The sequence below is a fragment of the Spermophilus citellus genome, assembly GCF_964194105.1.
Source record: "Spermophilus citellus genome assembly, chromosome: 3".
NCBI lineage: Eukaryota > Metazoa > Chordata > Mammalia > Rodentia > Sciuridae > Spermophilus > Spermophilus citellus.
The window spans coordinates 153859441-153868084 of NC_138184.1; positions in this window are offsets into that span (position 1 = coordinate 153859441).

Here is an 8644-nt window from a genome sequence, read left to right on the forward strand (position 1 = left end):
TCCTGAATTCTAAACTACTCCCTTATGATAAATTAGTAGCCTTGGGGCGCTCATTAACCCTGCTGGGGCACTAGGGTATTGTTCCATGTGTTGTAGCTGCAGTGCCTGCCTGACAAAGCATAGAGGTGATTATTCATAGCACTAGGAAAAATCACTTCCTGTCATACTGGAGAAACTCCCTAGGAAAAAAAGACAGCACTTTAAGTAACAGAAGCAGTGGTATCTGCTTTTCTAGGGGAACAGATATTTGGAAATAACTGTCAAATCCTTTAGCAAAATGTTAATCTGCCAATTTCATATTTTAAACCACTGAGCCATTCTTGTATCATCTTTAAGCCTCAATCTCTTCATTTGTAAAATAAGGAGTTTGGAGTTGATGGCCTAAATGGAAACTTTTAGTCCTCAAACCTCTGTATTCTCTGATTCTTCCCTTCTAACATCATTGCCCATGAAGAAAGGAAAGGTAACTATGACACAGAATGCAGTGGTGCAATTAAGAACGCAAAGGAAATGTCTGTCTTTTTTCCTCTATTTCCCTTCAGATTCTACCCTTCAGTCTGAAAAATGCACCTTGAAAACCTCCTCATGAATCCTATGAACGTTAAAACTCCATATAGATCTTATGAATGCTAAAGTTACGAAACTATCTACATAGCAGTCCTTGACTTTTTATATATCACGTAGCTCCTAGTGTCCATTGTATGGGGGTTCAAGATTTCCAGAAACAAAGGAGACCTCTATTTGAAACTTCCAGGTTCTTGACTCCATCACAGAAAAGAATTTAAGGACGAGTCAGTCTAACAAAGAAATGCTGTTTTAGGAAGGAGAAAATCTACACTGTCAGTGTGTGGGCAATCTCAAGAGTAAGATGTGCAGCCATGGCCTAAGGTCAAGTTTTCACTAAATTAGGGTACATTATTAGGTTGAATATGTAAACTGAAGGACTGGGAATCTCACAGCTGGTAAATATTGATTGAAACCATGTTTCTCTGCTAGAGGATTTGGTCTGGTATGAAAGTTTCAGCTTATATCACTGCCTGTGGCAATTGGGTGGTCAATCAGATGGCTGGGAAAAAGTGTCATAATTCAATCAAATGTTAGCCTCAAGATTCACAAGGTTAATAGTCTCTTTCTAATTGTCTTGTTCCTGTTTTGCTATATTCCAAAAAACTTATAAAGAACCAGAAAGTTACAAAGTAATTTATGGGCTTTTTAGTGTACCCTTACTTTTTTTAGCCGCCTTTGTCTGGATCATGAGTTGTTTGTTACTGGAAATATTTTTTCCTTCAGAGACTTAGTGCTCTTTGTGTATCCCAAAATTTCTATCTCATTAAGATCTCATTAGGATTCTTGTAAATAGGATTATTATCAGTAACAATATTATAAAAGTAATAATAAAACTTACAATAATATTATTTCCTTTGTCTAATATAACTGTATTTATGTGGATTTGTCTTTGTTTCCTCTATTCTGTATCATTGGTCTACCAATCTATTTTGGTGCCAATACCACACTGTTTTTGTTATTATTGCCAATATATTATTGTTATATATTGTAGTATAGTTTAAGGTCTGGTATAGTAATGCCACCTGCTTCACTCTTCTTGCTAAGGATTGCTTTAGCTATTCTGTATCTCTTATTTTTCCAGATGAATTTCATGATTTTATTTGTAAATGTCATTGGAATTTTGATTGGAATTGAATTAAATATAGTGCTTTTGGTAGTATGGTCATTTTGACAATAGTAATTCTGCCTATCCAAGAACAAGGGAGATCTAAGGTCTTCTTTAATTTCTTTCTTTAGCATTCTGTAATTTTTATTATACATGTCTTTGACTTCTTTGATAAGTTGATTACCAAGTTTTTTTTTTGAAGCTATTGTGAATGGGGTAGTTTTCCTTGTTTCACTTCCAGAGGATTTGTCACTGATATATAGAAATGCCTTTGATTTATGGGTGTTGATTTTATATCCTGCTACTTTGCTGAATTCATGTACTAATTCTAGAAGTTTTCTGGTGAAATTTTTTTGTCTTTTATGTGTAAAATCATATCATCAGCAAATAGTGCTCATTTGAATTCTTCTCTTCCTATCCTTATCCCTTTAATTCTTTCGTCTGTGTAATTGCTCTGGCTAGAATTTCAAGAACTATGTTAAATAGAAGTAGTGAAAGAGAGTATCCCTGTATTGTTCCAGTTTTTAGAGGGAATGCTTTCAATTTTTCTCCTTTTAGAATGATGTTTGCCTGGGACTTAGCATAGATAGCTTTTACAATGTTGAGATATCCCTTGTTTTTCTAGTGTTTTGAACATGAAGGGGTGCTATATTTTATGGAATTTTTTTTACATCTATTGACATGTTCTTATCTGTAAGTTTATTAATGTGATGAATTACATTGATTTATTTCCAAAAGGCTCCAAAAACATACATTGGAGAAAAGATAGCCTCTTCAACAAATGGTGCTGGGAAAACTGGAAATCCCTATACAACAAAATGAAATTAAGCCCCTGTCTTTCCCCGTGCACAAAACTCAAAGTGGATCAAGGACCTAGGAATTAAACCAGAGACCCTGCACCTAATAGAAGAAAAAGTAGGCCCAAATATCCATCATGTCAGATTAGGCCCTGACTTCCTTAATAAGACTCCTATGGTGCAAGAATTAGAATCAAGTATCAATAAATGGGATGGATTCAAATTCAAAAACTTCTTCTCAGTAAAGAAACAGTGAAGCAAATAAAGAACCTACAGAATGGGAGCAAATTTTTATCACACAGAGCACTAATTTCTAGGATATATAAAGAATTCAAAAATCTTAACACCAAAAAAACCCAAATAACCTAATCAATAAATAGGCCAAGGAACTGAACAGACACTTCTCAAAAGAGGACATATAATCAATCAACAAATATATGAAAAAATGTTCAACATCTCTTGCAATTAGAGAAATGCAAATCAAAACTATGCTAATATTTCATCTCACTACAGTCAGAATGGCAATCATCAAGAATACAAACAACAATAAGTGTTGGCGAGGATGTGGGGCAAAGGGCACACTCTTACATTGCTGGTGGGACTGTAAATTGGTACAACCAGTCTGGAAAGCAGTATGGATATTCCTTGGAAAACTGAGAATGGAACCACCATTTGACCCAGTTATCCCTCTCCTCGGTCTATACCCAAAGGACTTAAAAACAGCATACTATATGGACACAGCCACATCAATGTTTATAGAAGCACAATTCACAATAGATAAACTGGGAAACCAACCTAGATGTCCTTCAGTTGATGAATGGATAAAGAAAATGTGGTATATATACACAATGGAATACTATTCAGCATTAAAAGAGAATAAATCATAGCAGGTAAATGGATGGAGTTGGAGAATATAATACTAAGTGAAGTTAGCCAATCCAAAAAAAAAAAAACCAAAAAAACAAATGATGAATGTTTTCTCTGATATAAGAATGCTGATTCATAATGGGGATGGGGGATGCCTGGGAGGAATAGATGAACTTTAGATAGGACAAAGAGGAAGGAGGGCAAGGGAGGAGGCAAGTGGAATGAGACAGGCATCATTACCCTAAGTACATGAAGACATGAATAGTGTGACTCTACTTTGTGTACAGAGATATGAAAAATTGTGATCTATTTGTGTAATATGAATTGAATTGCACTCTGCTATCATATATGACAAATTAGAATAAATAAAACAAAATTTTAAAAAAGAAAAAACTCATCAAATTAGGACTTTATATTAATCAGAAACATGAAAAGTAAAAAGAAAAAAAGTATTTCCTTTGATCTAATAAATTTTGAAAACAGGATGCATATGAAGTTTCTCATCTGTAGAATTCTTACTTTCAGATTTACTTGAAGGGTGTGAGAATTTTATTGTCCTCTATAATCCTATATTATGTAATCCTTTAATGGTGCGTACTCAGTAATTAATCATTGGAACCTAAATTTTGGGATGTTTTGATTCAATTCTGCACACATTTGTTAAGGGTCTACTATTGTGAGATTTCTGAGACATCAAAATGAAGGCAAGGCAAATTATTTCTAGTAGCTAAATATATAACAGAGGAGAGGAATGGTCATATTCATAATACCTACTGTCCAGATGCTAATTTATATTTTAAAATGTACTCTCATCATTATTCTCATTTGACCCTGACAGTTGTCTTATAAAATAAGCAAAGTAAGCCATGCATCTTAGTTCCCTGTTTTAAAGAGGATGAAATCAAGGGAAAGAGGGAAAATGACTTGTCACAAGTCAAAGATAGTGGATGATGGACTAAAATTTGAATCTCCCATAAAAAAATATCAAATTTGGATCAAGGATATAGCTATGTGATAGAATGCTTTCCTGGCATCTGCAAGGCCCTGAATTTGATCTCAAACATTACAGAATTAAATTAAATTAAATTTTAAAAAGTAAAACATCAAGCTTTTTATATGGATATAAAAAATATTTGAACACTTATAGGTAGAATAGGTATACTGGTGGCAAAGTTAGGGGTCAAGGGACATTACAGCAGGAAAATAAGTCTGGAAAGCAGAATAGGTACCACTTGCTAGATAAGTTCATCATAACCATTAGAGTTTAGGAGTTATTATTTATGGATTACAGCAGTGTCCCTTACAAACAGGGGAATGTATTCATGTTCCAAGACCTCCAGTAGATGCCTGAAACAACAGGTTGTATCAAAAAACTCTTTATACTGTGTTTTTCCTACATAATATATACCTTGATAGAATTTAATTTATAAATTAGCCACACTAAGAGATTAACAATAACCAATAATAAAATGGAACAATTATAAAAATATACTATAATAAAAGTTATACAAATGTTTTCTCTCAAAATACCTTATTGCACTGCACTTATCCTTCTTGTGATTATGTGAGATGATACAATAACTACATGATTAAATGAAGTGTGGTGAGCAATTTAAGCCTTGTGACTTAGCACTAGACTATTATGTAAAGATCACTTGACTGAGATACCATGACAGTTGATCAGATAACAGATTTCCGCTAAGTATCTAATGGATGGGTAGCATATACAATGTGATTACACTGGTTAAAGGGATGATTCATGTCCCGAGTGGGATAAAGTAGGACAGATTTCATCATGAAGGCTGTAATCTCTGGTAATCTCTGATGAAATCCAGAGATTTCATCCTGATGAAACTGCTCATTGTCCCACTTTATCCCACTTAGGACATGAATCATCCCTTTGACCAGTGTAATCACACTGTATATGCTACCTACCCATTAGATTCATATAACCTTATTATAGTATATTTTTATAATTGTTTCATTTTATTATTAGTTGTGGTTGTTAATCTCTTATTGTGACTAATTTTTAAATTAAACTCTATCAAGTTTATATATATATATATATATATATATATATATATATATACACACACACATACAGGAAAAACATAGTATATATAGGGCTTGGTACAAACTGTGGTTTTAGGTCTTAGAATATGGATCAGTTCACCTGTGGGTAAATAACACTGCTATAATAAAAGACATCCAAAGAGGAAATGTCTCTATTTTCAGATTACATACTCCTATATACAGAAAACACTAGAGACCCCACCAAAAATAAATAAAACTAATAAATGAATTCAGTAGAACTGCAGAATACAAAATTAACATATAGAAATGAATTGCATTTGTATACACTACCAATAGACTATCCAAAAAAGAAGAAAAATATTTACAGTTGTATTAAAAAAGTAAAATATATAGGAGTGAATTTAATCAATGAAGTGAAAAATCCGTACATTGGAAACTAAAACACTGCTAAAAATTTTGAAGAAGACACAAATAAATAGAAATATATTCCATGTTCATGGATTGGAAGAATTAATATTGTTAAAATTGTTTACACTACCCAAATCTGTCTACAAACTTAATGTAATCCATATCAAAATTCTAATGTTTTTTTACAAAAATAGAAAATACAATTCTGAAATTCATGCAGAATCCCAAAAGACCCTGAATAGCGACAATTCTGAAATTCATGCAGAATCCCAAAAGACCCTGAATAACGAAAGCAACGCTGAGTAATAGCCTATCAAAAGGAATCCTTCTTCCTTTTTAAAATTATATTTCAAAGCTATATTAACCAAAGTATGGTACTGGCATAAAAGCAGACCAAAACCAATGGAGCAGAATAGAAAGCCAAGAAATAAGTTGTCACATATATGGTCAAGTAATTTGCAATAAAGTTAGAAAAACAATATTCACATGGAAAAGAGCAAAAATTGGATTCTTATCTTACATGAAAATCAATTCAAAATGGATTAAAGGATGAAATGTAAGACCAAAATAATAAAACTCCTAAAAGTAATAGGGAAATGCTTCCTTGATCTTGAGCTTGATAATGATTTTCTAGACATGATATCCAGAGTGCAGGCAACAAAAGCAAAAATAACCATCTGGGAGTATATCACAGTAAGAATAATAACTGCACAGCCAAGGAAACAACAACAACAAACGAAAGACAACCTATGAAATAGCTGAAAACATTTGCAATCCATGTATACAATAAGATATTAGTATCCAAAATATACAAACAACTAATACAACATCTTTGAAAACAATGTGGAGGCTCCTCAAAACAGGAAGTATAGATCCACCATATGATCGAGCAATTCCAATTCTAAATATATATTGAAAGGATATAAAATCAGTATCTCTTTTTTTATTGATTATTTAAAGCATTACATAGCTCATGATATATCATCTTTCATACATTTGACTCAAATTGTGTTTTGAACTCCCATTTTCACCCCAAATACAGATTGCAGAATCACATCTGTTACATATTCACATTTTTACATAATGCCATATTAGTGACTGTTGTATTCTGCTACCTTTCCTATCCCCTACTATCCCCCCTCCCCTCCCCTCCCCTCCCATCTTCCCTCTCTACCTCCCCTGCTGTTGTTCAATTCTCTCCCTTTTTTTCCCTCCTCCTTGCCCCTCATAACCTCTTATAATTTTATGTATCATTGAAGGTTTCCATGTGCTTTCCCTTCTCTCTCCGTTTCTCTCCCCCCATTCGTCTTTGTATCTCAAAGAGACATCTGCCTACTTTTTTGTTCAGCATTTGGGAAGTTTGATAGTTCTTTTACTAGTTTTCTATTGCTGCTGTATGAAATTGCAACATACTTAATGGCTTAAGCAAAAGATATTCATTATAGGTCTACAGGTTAGAAGTCCAATATAAGTTTTGCTGGACTAAACTTAAGGTGCCAGCAGAATGCATTCCTTCTGGGGACACTAATGGAAATGCATTTCCTTTCCTGTCTCATATTCTTCAGTTCATGATTCCCTTCCCCCATCATTAAAACCACCAACAATAATGTCTTAGTCCCATGCTGTTACTATAACAAAATACAACAAACTAGGTAAAATTTTTCTCTCAGTTCACTAAATTAGGTAGTCCAAGATCAAGTTGCCAGCAGACTGATGGTCTGGTGACAGCCTGCACTTCCTGCTTCCAAGATGGTATCTTCTTGCTACATCCTCACATGAACAAAGGGGACAAAAAAGGACAGATACTGTGTCTTCTCATGGCAGAAGAGATTGAAGGACCATGAAGCTTCTGAAGCCTCTTTAAAAGGGCATTCATTCTGGAGCTTCTTTATAAGGGATCCTCCCTCATCATTTCATCACTTCCCAAAGGTTCTACTCAATACCAACACAATGGGGATTAAGTTTCAACTTGAACTTTGTAGGGACAGGAACATTTAAACCATAGCAGGGGGGTCAACTCCTTCTTGAGTTACATTTTCTGGACCTTCTTCTATCATCATATCTCTCTTTCTTAGCCAGGAGGATTCTCTGCTTTTAAGGAATGTAATTAGATTGGACCCATGCATGTAATTCAAGATAATCTCCCTATCTTAAATCCAGATGATAAGCATCCTTAATTCTATCCACAACTTTCATTATCTTTAGCCACACAACATGATGCATTCACAGGTTCCGGGGTTTAGGGTACGGATCTCTTTGGACGTTTTTTTCCCTGATACATTTGGTTAAATATAAGATACTAAAAGTCAGGAAAAAAGATGCTATAACAAAAAGTTGGACATAGGGGGAAAATAGCTATAGATTCTGAAGTTATCGATCAAGATGAAAGTTGACAAAGGTTAAATAGAGGATTTAACAAAAAATTTTCCCACAAATGAGAGCATGATTATTTGTTTGACAATAGTTTTAAGTGAAGTTCAGGAAGAAATAAGGTATCTTAATTGTTCACGGTTTACTGATACTTTTGTGTGTTTGAGAGAGTAGGCTGGCTTGTTTCTATATGGTGCCCTGCCTATCAAGGGGAGGCTGTGATGGGTAAGATTGGCCCTGCAAGTTGTAGGCCAAGTTACCAGCAATATTTACTCTTGGATGGCTGTAGACCTCTGCCCAGCATTATGCATAGTGGAATGTTTCCCAAATAGTCACCTCAGCTTTTTAGGATGAAGATCTGTCTTCTCCCTGTAGCTTTGAAGGGGAGTGCTTATACCATGAGGATTTGGGTGTGGTGGACCAATTCCACGTTCATGAATTTGATGCAAGTGGCTCTGCTCTAAAACATATGGCAGTTATGTCTGAAGAAGTAGCC